Consider the following 17,497-nt stretch of genomic DNA (forward strand, 5'->3'; position numbering starts at 1 on the left):
TACATCCTATATACTGTTTTGTATAGACACCTACATCCTATAGACTGTTTTGCATAGACACCTACACCCTATATACTGTTCTGTATAGACACCTACATCCTATATACTGTTCTATATAGACACCTACACCCTATATACTGTTCTGTATAGACACCTACATCCTATATACTGTTCTATATAGACACCTACATCCTATATACTGTTCTATATAGACACCTACATCCTATAGACTGTTTTGTTTAGACACCTACATCCTATAGACTGTTTTGTATAGACTCATGACCTCACTATGATCAGACCTTACTTTATAGACACACAGACATGTGATAGTAGTTGATACTAGTTTGTTATACATTAGATTAGTTTGTTCTCTATAGATTCCTAGACAAATTAGACTGTTGTGTATAATTGTGTAGATACATTAGACTGTTGTGTATAGTCCTGTAGATACATTAGACAGATGTGCATATTCGTGTAGCTACATCAGAGTGTTGTGTATAGTCCTGTAGACACATTAGACTGTTCTTTATAGTCCTGTTGATACATTAGACTGTTTTGTATAGTCCTTATGTCCTGTAGAAACATTAGACAGTAGTGTATAGTCCTGTAGATACATTAGACAGTTGTGTATAGTCCTGTAGATACATTAGACTGTTGTGTATAGTCCTGTAGATACATTAGACAATTGTGTACAGTCCTGTAGATACATTAGACTGTTGTGCATAGTCCTGTAGATACATTAGACTGTTGTGTATAGTCCTGTAGATACATTAGACAGTTGTGTATAGTCCTGTAGAAACATTAGACTGTTGTTTATAGTCTTGTAGATACATTAGACAGTTGTGTACAGTCCTGTAGATACATTAGACTGTTGTGTATAATGCTGTAGATACATTAGACAGTTGTGTACAGTCCTGTAGATACATTAGACAGTAGTATACAGTCCTGTAGATACATTAGACTGTTGTGTATAGTCCTGTAGATACATTAGACTGTTGTGTATAGTCCTGTAGATATATTAGACAGTAGTATACAGTCCTGTAGATACATTAGACAGTTGTGTATAGTCTTGTAGATACATTAGCATACCTCCCAACTTTTGCAAAGAGCAAAGAGGGACATGTGCGCCGCGGTCCCAATAGCCACGCCCCCATAGCGACCCTCCATAGCCACGCCCCCATAGCGGCCCTCCATAGCCACGCCCCCATAGCAACCCTCCATAGCCACTCCCCTACAGTCACCACATGCTGCTGACTGAATAGTGCCCTATATAGTATCCAATCCCCCATTATAGGGCCCCACATAGTATCCAATGCCCCCATAAATGCCCCACATAGTATCCAATGCCCCCATATAGTGCCCCACATAGTATCCAATCCCGCACATAGTGCCCCACATAGTAGCCAATCCCCACATAGTGCCCCACATAGTGTCCAATCCCCCACATAGTGCCCCACATAGTGTCCAATCCCCCACATAGTGCCCCACATAGTGTCCAATCCCCCACATAGAATCCAATCCCCCATATAGTGCCCCACATAGCATCCAATGCCCCCATATAGTGCCCCACATAGTAGCCAATGCCCCCATATAGAGCCCCACATAGTAGCCTATGCCCCCATATAGTGCCCCACATAGTAGCCAATGCCCAAATATAGTGCCCCACATAGTAGCCAATCCCCCATATATGCCCCACATAGTAGCCAATGCCCCCAAATATGCCCCACATAGTAGCCAATGCCCCCATATAGAGCCCCACATAGTAGCCAATGCCCCCATATATGCCCCACATAGTAGCCAATGCCCCCATATAGTGCCCCACATAGTAGCCAATCCCCCATATATGCCCACATAGTAGCCAATCCCCCATATAGAGCCCCACATAGTAGCCAATCCCCCCATATAGTGCCCCACATAGTAGCCAATCCCCCATATATGCCCACATAGTAGCCAATCCCCCCATATAGTGCCCCACATAGTAGCCAATCCCCCATATAGTGCCCCACATAGTAGCCAATCCCCATATAGTGCCCCACATAGTAGCCAATCCCCCATATATGCCCACATAGTAGCCAATCCCCCCATATAGAGCCCCACATAGTAGCCAATCCCCCCATATAGTGCCCCACATAGTAGCCAATCCCCCATATATGCCCACATAGTAGCCAATCCCCCCATATAGTGCCCCACATAGTAGCCAATCCCCATATAGTGCCCACATAGTAGCCAATCCCCCACATAGTGCCCCACATAGTAGCCAATCCCCCATATATGCCCACATAGTAGCCAATCCCCCATATAGTGCCCACATAGTAGCCAAAACCCCCCATTAGTGTGGCCCCAGCGGAAAAAACAAAAAAGCAGTAACTCACCTGTCCTCCGGTCCCAGCAGCTCCTCTCCCGGCAGAGCGCGCACTCCCGTCATCCTCCGGGGCGGGCAGCGGGGTACAGAGACACTGACTGTGCCGGAAGTGACCTGCAGCCTCTATATGAATCACTTCCGGTACAGTCAGTGACTCTGTACCCCGCTGCCCGCCCCGGAGGATGACGGGAGTGCGCGCTCTGCCGGGAGAGGAGTTGCTGGGACCGGCGGACAGGTGAGTTACTGCTTTATTGTTTTTTCCGCTGGGGCCACATATATTGCGGGACACGGGGGGCCGTTCCGGGACCGCGGGACAGAACCCCGAAAACGGGACTGTCCCGCGAAATCCGGGACGGTTGGGAGGTATGCATTAGACTGTTGTGTATAATGCTGTAGATACATTAGACTGTTGTGTATAGTCCTGTAGATACAATAGACAGTTGTGTATAGTCCTGTAGATACATTAGACTGTTGTGTATAATGCTGTAGATACATTAGACTGTTGTGTATAGTCCTGTAGATACATTAGACAGTTGTGTATAGTCCTGTAGATACATTAGACTGTTGTGTATAGTCCTGTAGATACAATAGACTGTTGTGTATAGTCCTGTAGATATATTAGACAGTAGTATACAGTCTTGTAGTTGCATTACCATGATCTGTTTGGCTCTCTGCAGGTCTACAATAAAGCAGAGTCAATTTGCAGGAGAATCTGAGCAACATGAAGAATAACAGCGGCCCCCACCTTGTGCCAGGGACTTCAAGGGCCTGTTATCTGAGGAATGCAGACAGATTGGGATGAGGCGGGCACAGGCCAGCACACACAGACCACCAGGGACACAAAGATCTAACTCTACATTTAACCCTAACATCCACTCTAACCTGTAACCTGGAGGAATGTGTTACAGACGTGCAGAGTATAGAAAGACTTTGGTGAAGACTTTCCAAGTCCTTAGGACTGCTAATCCTCAGCTGGAGTGTTTCCTTACAGCTTGTCATACACTTGTTGGTACGCCTCTAAGCATGACAATAGAGATGGGGCGATAATAGAGAAAGGCCTCCTATATCTATCAGCTAGCAGTATTGTCGGCTGTGGATGCACATCCAGAAAGATTATAACCTCTTTAGTGATCTTCTATGACCATATGAAGAAATCACTTTAACTGCAATTACCTAGCAGTGCTGTTATATTTAGAGGAGACTTTTCCAATAAAAAAAAAATCAACAAACAATGGAAAAAGGAACAATGACCTGGCCGTAAGGGGTTTAAGGGGGTACACCAATCTTGTTTACAGGTTTCGTACACTAATGCAGCGCAGTTCCATTGAAGTGAATGGAGCTAAGTTGTAATTCCACACACAACCTGAGGAGGGGGGTGGTGCTGTTGTTTTTTTTTGTTGTTGTTTTTTTTTTTTTTTTTAAGAAATGAGCTATGTTTTTTTTAATAAAGGTAAAACACTTAAAGCTAAGGCTAGTTCACATGAGTGTATGCTTCCATAGGCATGATTGCCATACAGAATCATTATTATTGATAAGCAGTCCTCTTAGGAGGAATTCGTGCAACACAGTCCTCACTGACTGTATATTGTATTTAACGTATGCTATATGGTGTATGTACTGTATGTAATGTATGCTATAAATGTACACTTGTAAAATCCATGTACACTTTATTAGGCTATGTTCACAAAGCCTTTTTATTAGCTCTTTTTTAAATAACGTTCGTCATTTTTGGGTCTGAAATAAAAATGTTGGTACATTATTCTAGTTTGGGTTACCAATTGGACTTTCGGTGCGGCTTAATTGAAAAGTCCATTGAATTTAATAGTAAAAACTGAGAAAGAACGGTGGAAAAAGAAAAACTGTGTGTGAACAACTAATAAAAAACACGACATGGAGAGAAAGGAACGGCTGCACATCACACCTATGGCTCACACTAATGCCACTCGGCTACCCACTTTGGGTTTGGTCCTGTGACATTGGGGTTGTAGGGCCATTCCATGGCCTCCCTTCACTGTTTGTGCACGCTTTGCAGGGTTTGGGTTGGCTTTACAGTGTAGGGACCCATGTGAACCAGGGGACCTGCACGTGGTACATGGGACAATATTGTTTGATCAAATTATATACCAACATCCTGGTGTTGGTTTTTAAATATAGCCGAGTGGCCTTAGTGTCAGCCATAGGTGTGAGGTGCAGCAGCTTCTTTCTCTCCATGTCGTAACTAATAAAAAAAAGTCTGCTGTTTGATCATGTTCATTATTTTGACGTCCGCGGTAAAAACGTCCGTTATTCAATACATTGCGTGCACTGGACATCCGTCTTCCTATTGACTTCAATGCACTGCCATTGCAGTCAGTTAAATGGCGGCAAAAATAGATGTTTTTTTAAATAACAAAATCGTCCGCCTTTTCTCAATTTTTGACGTTTTGTGAACATAGCCTAAGGGCCCTATTACACCAACAGATTATCTGACAGATTTTTCTGAGCCAAAGCCAGGAATAGACTATAAACAGAGAACAGGTAAAAATGGAAAGACTGAGATTCCTTGTCTTTTCAAATCGGTGAATCGGTCCACTGCAGGCTGACATACCTGTCTACCAGTATCCCGACATATACAACAGACATATACTGCACTTCTATAATGTGAACATACTTCAGCACAAAGGAGTTCTCCACTAATCGCCTTTCATCACACTGTATTGTATTACAAGGGGGTCCCACTCCTGATTGTAGATGGATAAGGGGGTCACTCATGCACGGTCCCTCTAAATTTGAGTGAATCAAAGGGAAATCTCTAAGTCATAAAAGTTAATCATTAGAGAACTCCTTCAGTATAATGCTTTCTCTGCATTGACCCCTCAGACTTTTGCTTATAGATAATTGTCTTCTTTAAATGTGTTTTTTTTACTCTCTAGACTACCCTTTAAGGCTATGTTCACACACAGTATTTCCGTCAGTATTTTGGGCAGTATTTTTTTTATCCAAAACCAGGAGTGGATCGAAAACACAAACTGTGCAAACCTTTCCACTATAATTTTGCCCTGTCAGCCCCACAACTGGGTTTGGTTGAAAAAAATACTGACCAAAAGACTGACAGAAATACTATGTGTGAGCATAGCCTTAAAGGGGTTGTTCACCAATTTTTTTTTATTTTTTTATTTTTTCAAATCAACTGGTGCCAGAAATATGTAATTTACTTCTATTAAAAAAATCTCAAGTCTTCCAGTACTTATCAGCTGCTGTAAGTCCTGCAGGAAGTGGTATATTCTCTCCAGTCTGACGCATTGCTCTCTGCTGCCACCACTTTACATGTCAGGAACTGTCCAGAGCAGTGGTAAATCCCCATAAAAACCTCTCCTACTCTCCAGACTGGAAAAAAAATCCACTTGTTCCAGGACATGCAGCAGCTGATAAGTACTGGAAGACTTGAGGTTTTTTTTAAGTGAAGTAAATTACAAATCTCTGGCACTTTCTGGCACCAGTTGACTTAAAAGAAAAAAAAAGTTTTCCTGCAATATAGTTTTGCTAAATGAAGCAGCCCAGTGTATGTAAAGTACCATGCAGCCTGATAGGAGGGTGAGATATTGTATGTTTACCTATAATAAACATACTTTTATCTTGTTTATTCTGTGTATCCCTGAGCAATGTTTTATATGCTGTGTAAATATAGTTATATACTACAGTGTGACCTATACACATCTATATGTGTTCCCTTAAATGCATTCCTACAGTACGCTGAGTACAGGATACGTGTCTCAGTCACGTAGATGTAAAATGCAGAGTTCATATTATGGTGAAATGTGTGGTATGTGCTACTCCTACAGAGATGGGAATGGAAGGCCGCAAAACTAGGAGAAGCTGCCTGGAAGGTTTGGATACTTTTTTTTTTTTTAGCTGCCTATAACTTGAAGGGGTATTTTAGAGTATGTGTAAAACAAAATATAGTGGTGGGGTGAGCTAAAGATAAAAAAAAATAAACATACTGTACTTACCTACCCTGACCCCACACAGGGCCGCTTTAACCAGAGGGCCCATGGTGCACGTGCACCGAGCCCACTGGTTAAAGGGGCCCACCCTGAGCAGGGCCGGCCTTTGCTCTATGCGACCATTGCGGTCGCACAGGGCTCCGGCCACCAGCCTGCCAGGAGGGCGCCATCGGGATGGGTAAGGCCCCCCCTGCGGCGCTCTGTACTGTAGCTATGAGCGCTCAAACGAGCTCTCATAGGTACAGGCAGCGGCACTGACAGATCGGGAGCTATTGGCTCCCTCCCTGTCAGTCATCCCTGTGGCCGCAGGCAGTGCTTTGCCTGCGGTCACAAGAGGCCGCTCTCCCCTCTTGCGGTGTCGGCGCTGAGTGACGTCACTCAGCGCCGATACCACTGCGGTATCGGCGACCGCAGGTGAGTATAAAGTGTTTTTTTTTTTGTTACTTGCTATATGGGAGGGGGGGGAGCCCAAAGGGGGGCTATATAACGGGGGGCAGCACACAGCGGGGGTCTATATACTACTGGGGGGGGGATGGGGTGCACAGGGGGGTATATATAATTGGGGGGCCACACAGGAGGTATATTTAAACTGGGGGAGCGCAAAGTGACGGGGGATTATATAAAGGGGGTGCACAGGGGGTATATATATCTGGGGGCACAGGGGGTATATATATCTGGGGGCACACAGGGGGTATATATATAACTAGGGGCACACAGGGGGTATATGTATATCTGGGGGCACACAGGGGGTATATGTATATCTGGGGGCACACAGGGGGTGTATATATAACTGGGGGTACACAGGGGGTGTATATATATATATAACTGGGGGCACACAGGGGGTGTATATATATAACTGGGGGATGCACGGGGGAATTATATAAAGGGGGTATATATAACTTGGATGGCACACAGGGGGTGTATATATATATATATATATATATATATATATAACTTGGGGAGCACACAGGGGGTATATATATAACTGGGGGCACACAGGGGGTATATATATATATATATATAACTGGGGGCACACAGGGAATATATATATAACTAGGGGCACACAGGGGGTATATATATAACTGGGGGGGCACACAGGGGGTATATATATAACTGGGGCCACACAGGGGATATATATAACAGGGGTGCACAGGGGGGATTATATAAAAGGGGGGTGCACAGGGGGGTATATATAAGTCAGGGAGCACACAGGGGGCTATATAGGGGCGCACAGGGGATATTAATACTACTGTGGGGTGCACAGGGGGACTATATACTACTTGGAGGAGCACAGGGGATATATACTACTGTGGGGTGCACAGGGGGACTATATACTACTTGGGGGAGCACAGGGGATATATACTACTGTGGGGTGCACAGGGGGACTATATACTACTTGGGGGAGCACAAGGGGGTATATATACTACTGGGGGATGCACAGTGGCGGGTATATATAACTGGGGGAGCACAGAGGGGGCTATATACTAATTGGAACAGCACCTAATGGTCTATAGCACTAGGGGCAGCACACTACGGGTCTATATACTACTGGGGGCAGCACCTAGTGGTCTATATACTACTGGGGGCAGTGCATAAGGGGTCTATATACTACTGGGGGATGCACAGAAGGGGCTATATACTAATGGGGGCAGCACCTAGTGGTCTATAGTACTAGGGGCAACACACAAGGGGTCTATATATTACTGGGGGCAGCACCTAGTGGTCTATATACTACTGGGGGCAGTACAATGGGGTCTATATACTACTGGGGGTAGCACACAGCTCTATATACTACTGGGGGCAGCACACAGCTCTATATACTACTGGGGGCAGCACACAGCTTTCTATACTACTGGGGGCAGCACACAGCTTTCTATACTACTGGGGGCAGCACACGGGTCTATACTAACATTAGGGCTGCACAGAGGGGCCTATACTATATAGGGACCTTACTACTATATTGGGGCACAGAGCATACCTAATTATTAAGTGGGAGCACAGAGGGGTGTAACTACTAAATAGGGGCACAGAGGGGGTAACTACTATATAGAGGTACAGAGGGGTGTAACTATTATATAGGGGCAAAGAGGGGTGTAACTACTATATAGGGGCACAGAGGGGTGTAACTATTATATAGGGGCAAAGAGGGGTGTAACTACTATATAGGGGCACAGAGGGGTGTAACTATTATATAGGGGCACAGAGGGGTGTAACTACTATATAGGAGCACAGAGGGGTGTAACCAGGCCCGCTTCTGCCATGAGGCGGTATGAGCCTTCCGCCTCAGGCGGCAGATTTTGCGGTCCGGCAGGGGGCGGCATTATGTCCCCCCTGCTGTCATTTTTGTTAAGTATCACTTAATAAAAATGACAGCGGCCGCTCACCTGTCCCGTCGCCCGCGCTCTCCACATCCCGTCAGGTCCCGCGATGTCACCCTGCAGCTGTCACGGACCTCCAGGCTGTGGTGAGTGCCCGGGGTCGGTGGGGGACGCGCTGGGGTGATCGGGTCGCGCGGGACCGCCCCGCGCGACCCGATCACCCCACTCACTCACCACAGCCTGGAGGTCCGTGACATTGCGGGACCTGACGGGATGTGGAGACAGCAGAGAGCGCGGGCCGGCTGCGGCGTGGGACAGGTGAGTGGAGTGGATGGCTGCGGCGACGGGGGGGGGGATGTTGGGGGGGGGTGGAGTGCCGGCCATCACTCGGGGCGGCCGCCTGAGGTTTGCCTCAGGCGGCAGAAACCCCAGAATCGGCCCTGGGTGTAACTACTATATAGGGGCACAGAGGGGGGGTGACTACTGTATAGGGGTACAGGGGACCTTACTACTGTATGTGTTGGAGCCTAAAATGTTTCTCTGGCAGATTCTGGAGAGAGGATTCACAGCCGGGGAAGACTTAAAGGTGGCCCAGGCTGGAAGGAGTGAAAGAAAAGGTGAAAGACTCTGAGAGAAGACGCCCCCTGTGAGTAAATGGATGTAACTGTTATAGGGTCTGTAGTGATAGGGGTCATGGTGTGGCGGTATTGTGTAATGGTATCATTGGTGATATCTTTATAAGGTTATAAGGTAACTACTGTATGTATTGGGGCCCCTAATACAGTGTGGGGGCATTCAGGGCATTATACTGTGTGTGGAGCTCCGATTCTGATAACGCTGGGTTGGGGGGGGGGGGCACTCTTGAGGGCTGTGCACTGGGCCCACCAATGTATTAAAACGGCCCTGACCCCACAGCTGCTGTTGCTCTCATTCCAGACCCCCAATATCCTTTCTTAGTAATGCTTCCCAGACAAGCAGCTTGGGGCAGGACCCATGGGCTCAGCCAGTCACTGGCCACAGCAATGTGCGGTCCCAGCCAGTGATTGGCTGAGCTCATGGGTCCTGCACCAAGCCAGCAGGAAGAAGAAAGTAGATTGGGGCGATCAAGATGGAGAAGAACAGCAGCTGTGGGTGCAGAGTAGGTAAGTATGGTTTTATTTTCTATTTTTAGCCCATACAACCATATTTTACCCAAACCCCAAAATACACCTTTAAATTTAAAGGATCTCCTTTTACTTGTACAAGTACTGAAGGGATAGATAGATAGATAGATAGATAGATAGATAGATAGATAGATAGATAGATAGATAGAGATAGATATAGATAGATAGAGATAGATATAGATAGATAGATTGATAGATAGATAGATAGATAGATAGATAGATAGATAGATAGATAGATAGATAGATAGATAGATAGATAGATAGATAGATAGAGATAGATAGATAGATAGATAGATAGATAGATAGATCATTTGATTAGCGGTGGCTGCTGAACTTGGATAAAGCCCTAAGGCTATGTGGAAATCATGGATATAGTCATTGGCTGTATCCATGTTTTCCAGACAACCTTAGAGCTTTATCTAACTTCAGCAGCCCCAGCTAATCAAATGCCGAACGTTCGGGTTCGGATCGACTCGAACCCGAACCTGGTTCGCTCATCTCTGATAGATAGATAGGTAGATAGATAGACTAGGAAGGCACTGACTGACATGGAGGAGATCACTGGTATGCAGACTTATTCTTCAGGCAATGCTCCATGATAAAACTTCTGTAAATGAATTTCCTGCTGTCCACAATGAAAGTGGGTCAGTTATGTGAGTTGCGCTATAAGGGTATAAACCCACACACCGTATATGCAGCGTTTTTACTGCTGCGATACGCAGCAAACTCGCAGCAAACTCGCAGCAGATTAGATCTAAATAACAGAACACAGCATCAAATCTGTACCAACAAATCTGCCGCATATTTGTTGCGTATCTGCTGCATATACGGTGTGTGGGTTTATACCCTAAGACTGGAACAATAGATGCTACATCACTATTCTGGACTGGTACTATCAGCATCTGAAAACAATTGGCATATTTCATTTTTTGTCTTTAACAATAGAAAGGTTTTTTTTTTGTTGTTTTTTTTTTGTGATAGCATTAAATTTCTATTTTTTGCTCTTTAGAAATGTTGGTTTTGAGGTGGTTGAGTGCAGACACACATTGCCTGTCCCTCTAATTGCTCTACTCCCAATAGAGGTTATTTTGGGGGCCATAAACACAGCTGATGCGTCCCATTGAATTCCTAGTATTGTTGGGGCCTTCATTCTGTGAGGACGATTCTCCTCCATAAATCTCCTCTCTCCTAATTGTTTTCTCTCATTGATTCTGGTTTAATTATCCATTAATGGCCGGGATTGGAGCAGGAATCTATTCTTCACTTTGTTAGCGGTGGAATGATGCTGGAACGCTGAGCCACTTGTCCATGAGAGGTCTATTCATCAAAGTCATCGAAGGATGGGACCAAATCTACATGCAAATTCTCCCTCTTTGGGGATTTGATTTTATTAACTCCTTAGATATTGTGGAGAAGCTTCATGATTCAGGACTACAGATCAATGAATCGTGCTGAGACTTGTAGTTCTACAGATTACAGGTTTCTCCAAGCAATGAAAAGGTTACTTATTTCTGGCTCCAGCACTGCTCAGTAACTCCAGGCAATAACATTTTCTTTAATAATTACTCATGAAGCCACATTACTATGAGGCTGCATATCACACAAAGCCAAATTCTGATTAATTTAGAAGAAAAAAAAGAAAAACGTGTAGGAAAATCACTCACAGCTGTAAAGACTCATACAATAGAGCGAGATGAAGGAAGTTCATGTAAACTACATAAATCAGGCAGCAAAATCCCCTGTCAGATGCAGAATACACTTAAGGCTGCCCTAGTAAAGGCATATATGGCTGCCTATGGTCCATTAGCATATGTGTGCCAGAATATGCTGGTGTAGGTAGGTAGGCAAGTAGGTAGGTAGGTAGATAGATAGATAGATAGATAGATAGATAGGAGATAGATAGATAGATAGATAGATAGATAGATAGATAGATAGGTAGATAGATAGGAGATAGATAGATAGATAGATAGATAGATAGATAGATAGATAGATAGATAGATAGATAGATAGATAGATAGATAGATAGATAGATATAGATAGGAGATAGATAGATAGATAGATAGATAGATAGATAGATAGATAGATAGATAGATAGTAGATAGATAGAGATAGATAGATAGATAGATAGATAGATAGATAGATAGATAGATAGATAGATAGATAGATAGGAGATAGATCGATAGATAGATAGATAGATAGATAGATAGATAGATAGATAGATAAAAGATAGATATTTCATTGTAGATGTTTTCTTAAAGGGGCACTTCAAAAGAAAAATAAAATAAATCCACTTCTGTTAAACAAATTTGTAAATTACTTCTATAAAAATTTTAAGCTTTTCAGTACTTATCAGCTGCTGTACGTCTGTCAGGGAGTGGTGTATTCTCTCCAGTCTGACACAGTGCTCTCTGCTGCCACCTCTGTCCATGTCAGGAACTGTCCAGAGCAGCAGCAAATGCCCATAGAAAACATCAGCAGGATATACAGCAGCTTATGTAGACTTTAAATTTTTTTTTTTCAATAAAAGTAAATAACAAATCTCTGGCACTTTCTGGCACCAGTTCATTAGATTTTTTTTTTTTTTTGCTGGAGTACCCCTTTAATTCTAATTTGCAGCTTTGGATATGTATGCAATAACAAGACATCTAGATCAGGAGAGGAAAAATAAGTATTTTTTCACAGTATAGTAACATCAAAGTAGTTAGTGAGTCATTATACCCAGCAAAACACATAGGAATGTTAATCAAGACTCACTTATGTACTTGTATGAGTCACTGTGACACGTCGTGGTGCCGTATGCCTATGTTCACACGTGATCCATTGATTCGTATGCATATATTTTTTATTAACTTGTTTTATTGACGTTTGGTTCACAACAAGTGCAAGCAATTTATATAATACATTGTATAATATATAGCCAGTAATGAACACATAGGGCCATAAGAATGTCTCTGACTCTGGCATGTACATGGATTACATTGTCAGCCATTTGTTTATTAAAAACTACAAGATGAAAAGTTAAAAAAAAGATGTCACCAATGTGTAACAAATGGGGATGGGAACCCTTCAGCCCTCCAGCTGTTACAAAACTACCATCCCCATTATGCCTGGACATGATGGGAATTGTTGTTTTGCGACAACTGGAGGGTAGAAGGTTCCTCATCCCTGATTTACAGAGATACTGGATCTCAGAGTGGAATATTTTATTTCATCTAATCCACTGACAAAGATCGGTGCCAAAAACTCATTTCAGGAGACGAGTGTATAAATGGCCATTCACTTTAATGAAATCTATTGAAAGTGACTAATGAGGCTAAGGCCCGACTGCTTTAGTGTAGGGTGAAATATTCATGGAGGTAATTTTTGGCATAAATCCAGTGAGATCCGGTGAAAAGTGGTAAGAAAATCCCATTCATATGTATAAAATGCAGATTTTGATTTGAGCAGTTTGACATGAATTTGGCTGCAGAATCCATGTCAAATCCAACACGTGAGCGGGGTCTTTTAATAGGACACAGTCTTAAAGTGTTCCTTTCGTTATAACATTTTAAAATCTAAATCAACAGTAGATGTCATATAAAGCAAGTTTGCAATATACTTTTTTTATGTTGTTGTTATCATGCTGTAAAATAAAGCTGTACTTACCAGAAATCCAGGTCCACTCTCCAGAAGGCAGATTTTCTGATTTGTGCTGGTTGAAAACAAAACAGACACAGGAATTACGGCAAGTACAGAGTCACGGCTCAATGTGTCCATCAATCACATGACTGCCTTCTCTCTGTGAGTGCTCAGATAGTCCTGGGATACACAGGACGTCCTGTTTTCTGACTGAGAAAAAAAAGCCAGAAAACAGGATGTGCTTTTCCATGATAACAAAAAAAAAAAGTAATAATGAATGTAAATTCCAAACTTGCTGTATATCTCATTTAGGGCCCTATTCCACCAGACGATTATCGTTCAGATCATCGTTAAATCGTTCGAATCTAAACGATAATCGTTCGGTTGAAATGCAGTTAACGATTAACGACCGAACGAGAAATCGTTGATCGCTTTATAAGACCTGGACCTATTTTTATCGTTGCTCGTTCGCAAATCGTTCACATTGAATAAGACATCGTTTGGTCGTTCGCAATAGATATGAACGCAATAGCGAATAAAAAGCGAAGAAAAACGATCGCAATTACGATCATAAGTAACGATTATCGTTCCATGGAAATGAGTGAACGTTTTTAGGTCTTTCGCAATAGCGATCGTTTGAGATCGTTAATCGTTAACGATTATGCAAACCATAATCGTCCGGTGGAATAGGGCTCTTACTGTTAGCCTAAAATTTGAAAGTTATAACAACAGTGACACGTTTTGTTTTTTTTTCTTTCTTTTTTTCTCTTGTTTGTTTGTCTTTGTGAGTATTAATTTGTTAGTGTTGTTTCGATTGATGTCTACCTATCACTAAATGTTTATGTTGTGTTTATTTTATGTAGTCTACACTTTCATAACTGTATATAAAAAGGATAAAGATTAAAAAAAAAACTGTATATTGTGTGCTGTATATGTAAAACTACTAAAATTGTCATTGGCAGCGTTATCTTTCCTTACATTCTTTTGGCTGCGGTCAAGGAGCTCTAGAGAAATACTCCATCAGGATGAGTGCTCCTAACACCTCTTGTCAGATCACTGAATAAACAGAATTCTGAGACAGGTGATAAAGACGGACGTGTCTAGTGCATCTATATACACATCAGGAGCGGGAACATGCAGCCTATAAAATCAGCAATCACAGAGAAGCAACAATATGGCAAACTAGGTGGGACTGGGGATTTCATTGCTTGTGGGTGGATTCCGTTGCTCGTACGGTTCACGGCAGCGCGCATATCTGCCGGCTCCATAGACACCATTCTATGGCGGGGACGATTTCGCTATCCGCAGAAAGAAATGACTTGTCAGTTCTTTTAGCAGACAGCGGAATCTGCCCATGCATAAAATGGGGTCTACGGGATGGGCGCAGAGGCGCGTTGCCGCGAACGGAATCTGCCGGGACTTATCCGCACGGATTCCGTAGTGTGAACCCAGCCCTACACTGTAACAAGTTCTCATCTGTGTGAGCAGGACCAACCCTAGAAATTGTTAGTTTCTATGGGATCTGGTTAAAGACATTTTTTACCATTCAAACAATAAATGTATGAATTTACTGACAGTATATTATTTGAAGAAGTAAATTGGACCAGGGAAATAATGTAAAAGAGACAGTCCGTTCCCTGATGAGTGTCTGATCGGTGGGGACTGACTTCTAGGATCCCCTATCTTCAGGGGAATAATGCTGCGTTTACACGAAGCGATAATTCGCCCAATCGAACGATTTCGATTTCAAAATACCACGTATTTTTTATAATGATCGGCGTTTAGACGGAACGATATATCGTTTGGAGAAATCGCTATTGCGATTGTTTTAAGATCACTTAAGCCCATCACATAGGGTGAATCGTTGAAAGACTGTTAACACAAAGCGATCTGATTTGAGAACTTGCTGAAAGATCACGATGAACGATTTATCTTTCGTGGATTGATCGTTCGCTTTGTTTACAGAAGCCGATTATCGCTCAAATGCGATCGTTATCGTGCAAATTCGAACGATAATCGTTCTGTGTAAACGCACCATAAAAATCCTGTGTGCCCTGGTTAAAGACAGCACCACTCGAGCTTGGAGATTTTGCAACTAATTGCAAACTACACGTGACCTGGAGACAAGAGTGGGGCTGTCTCTGGAAGAAAGTGGCCATGTTTTTGTAGTGATGGATAACCCTTTAATGCCCCTGCTTGCTGCCGCTACATTCTATGTCTATGTTTTCCAGACCTTAATCCAATTGAAACCTGTGGGACCTTATATTTTATTGCATTCAATGTCACCAAGTATGAACACTGATTGTTCAGAAACTATTGCCCTGATCAAAGTTTGGGAGGAGATCCCCCATCTACCATCTCATTGGGAGGATGCCCAGATGTTGTCAGGACTGTGCAACAGGGAGGTGCAGGACAAACACATTACTGGGTCATATCAGGAATCCCATGATGAAATTCATGCAAATTGCGTCTACCTGCGATTTTAACTTCTTTGTTCTCAATGAATTATACAATTTATATCAGTAAAGATTTTCAATGATTCATCAAGATTCCCTTTTAAGGGTAAATTCACACGGGCGGATCTGCCGCGAGTTTAACGTTGCGATAAATCCGCAGATTAAAACGCGCAGCGTGTTTGTAACGTTTTTTTATTGATCATAGGATGTCTGTGTGATTTGAGCACCATTTTTTTGTGGGAAACTCGAAGCGGATCCGCCCGTGTGAATTTACCCTTAAAGAGACTCTGTCAGCAGGTTTATGGTGTCCTATCTCAGGGTAGCATAAACTAGTGACAGAGAAGCTGAACAGAATGATATATCACTTACATTTATCTGTGCAGCTGATCAAGAGATATCCTCCTGAATAACCTGGACAATAAGTAGTCCTCTCCATTATGTGCGTGAGCCCAGTAGTCCTAGATATTCATGAGGGGGAAAAAAAAACTCCGCCCACCAGCTGCTGATTGGCAGTTATCTATCCATGATGTGTATAGGCAGTCAACTGTCAATCAGCAGCTAGAGGGCGGGGGGAGGGGTGTGGCAAGAATCCTATTCTCCTGCATATTAGGAGAACAGCTGAACAGAATGATGGAAATAATACACTGATCTGTTCAGCATTTATATGACTAGTTTATGCTGCCCTCATTTAAGACGGCATAAACCTAGTGACAGATTCCCTTTAAGTGTTTGCTCAATGAGTGAATTTCCTGCTCTCCCCATTTCAATCGCCATTGTATTAAATACATGAAATACGCTCCTGTGAAAGGAAATCTGCCCACTGGCCAAAGTAAATTTTCACAGATTTGCTCTTGTTTAATTCATATTTCACACTTTCTAGTACAAGAAGTGCCCCGAAACCATGCAAGGGGAAGAAAAAGTCATATTCTAGTAGGACTGGGGGCCGTGTGTATTCGCATCAACAAGACCCTCTTATCATCTTCTGACACAATACGTGATCCCACCAGCCTCTGAGCTAAGTAGACGGATGGATTATATTTCATATACAGACACATCTGACGTATATTTATTTACAGTGTGCACTTGGATCTGTTACATCTTGTGCTAGAACCACATGTTCTGCTTGGCCACAGTACGAATGTATCCACAATGATGGTTCACCAGACGGGGTGATCATCTATCATCTGTGACATTGCCTGGAGGATATGATTGAGATTTTTTTTATTTAAACAACGGACTGAACTTTTGTATTACTGACCTTATACAGTGGTACCTTGGTTTAGGCTGGGTTCACACACAGTATATTTCAGGCAGTATTTGGTCCTCATGTCAGGTCCTCATAGCAACCAAAACCAGGAGTGGATTAAAAACACAGAAAGGATCTCTTAACACAATGTTGAAACTGAGTGGATGGCCGTTATATAACGGTAAATAACTGCCATTATTTCAATATAACAGCCGTTGTTTTAAGATAACAGCAAATATTTACTGTTATATGGCAGCCATCCACTTACTTACAACATTATGTGGACAGAGCCTTTCTGTGCTTTCAATCCACTCCTGGTTTTGGTTGCTATGGGGACCTGACATGAGGACC

General features: G+C 43.0%; 1 long non-coding RNA gene across 1 annotated transcript in view; it reads right to left on the reverse strand.

Annotated features, from left to right (window-relative positions):
* Window positions 1–17,293, reverse strand: part of LOC138767327 (uncharacterized) — a 32,814-nt gene extending 15,521 nt beyond the window's left edge. The window contains exons 1-2 of the long non-coding RNA XR_011358791.1: window positions 17,159–17,293; window positions 13,472–13,517 (exon numbers count right to left, since the gene is read on the reverse strand). This is a non-coding gene — a long non-coding RNA (uncharacterized lncRNA). The remainder of the gene's footprint in view (window positions 1–13,471; window positions 13,518–17,158) is intronic.
* Window positions 17,294–17,497: the final 204 nt, after the last annotated feature.

Source organism: Dendropsophus ebraccatus, chromosome 11 (genome assembly GCF_027789765.1).
Source record: "Dendropsophus ebraccatus isolate aDenEbr1 chromosome 11, aDenEbr1.pat, whole genome shotgun sequence".
NCBI classification, from domain to species: Eukaryota; Metazoa; Chordata; class Amphibia; order Anura; family Hylidae; genus Dendropsophus; species Dendropsophus ebraccatus.